Source organism: Bison bison, unplaced genomic scaffold, assembly GCF_000754665.1.
Source record: "Bison bison bison isolate TAMUID 2011002044 unplaced genomic scaffold, Bison_UMD1.0 scf7180017864456, whole genome shotgun sequence".
Taxonomy (NCBI): domain Eukaryota; kingdom Metazoa; phylum Chordata; class Mammalia; order Artiodactyla; family Bovidae; genus Bison; species Bison bison.
Window position 1 is genome coordinate 13,195,579 of NW_011495018.1, and position 1,131 is coordinate 13,196,709.

Genomic DNA, 1,131 nt, shown 5'->3' on the forward strand with positions numbered 1-1,131 from the left:
GTATTCTAGGTGAGACGTGATCCACACGTCGTCGTCGTGAAGGTAAGGAATAGCGGGTTCTCTGCAGACAGAATACCTTCCTCACCCCCAGCTGTCCTCAGTTTTAGAGGTCCATTTAATATATCTCATCACCTCCTCTAGTATTTCTCCAGGTCATTCCCCTTTCTGCCTGTCCCTAGCACTCACATTTATTTTCCTTAGTCTACTGAGACAGATATTTGGGGTAATTTGGGAGTAGAGAGTTGTTATTCTGTTGAAGTGGTTATTTTCCATGTAGGTTTGCTCTATTGCAGTGCCTCTCAGAAATGTTTTTGTTCAGCTTTTCAACTAATAAGCTTGTAGGATGCCCAGCATTCTACATTTCCCCCTAAATGATTTTACATGATAACACAGAAGTCATATTTTCACATTTTTATGATTGTACAAATGTTTACAAGCCACATTCTTATATACCTATAATTACATGAACTAGAAGTGCTTGATTCTGTTCTTATACCCCTAAAATTTTATTCTTGAAATTTCAAGGGTTTCATCATCTGCTAGACATACTAAAAAGTCAATAGGAAGCATGAAATCTTAATTCTGTCTCAGAGGTATTCAGTGGTGTGTTGTTAAGTGTGAGATATGGTCCACTTTTTTAATAATATTAGAACCAAAGTTTGGAAATGATTAAAAAAAAACTGGAGGGGAGTAAAGATGGTCACTATTACAATGTCACATTCTCTCGTGCTCTGGTGAATGACAGAAAAGTGCATGAGACAGAGATTATGGTTATTTACAGTTCCCAGCAAACTTTTTCATTTATACCACAACCTTGGTGCAGGGCTGGTAAACTGAAATGTTTATAGAGCCGGATAGATGTGGTGGAGGAGAAGGCAGGCCAGGGGCAGGAGAAGGGGGTGTTACTGGGAATAGTGGCGGTGTGGGAGAACTGAACTGCTCAGCCCCAGCTCATGGTGGCCAGACAGAAATGAACGTGAGGCCAGGGTTGCTAAACCTGATGGTCTCAGTGACTGACAGTACACATTCTTATGTGAAATATGATGTCCAAATGTTAGTAACTGGTTCTTAAAAAAAAACTGCAGGCCACTAGTACAGTCTCTTCGTAAGTGAATCTCTATTTTTTTTTTA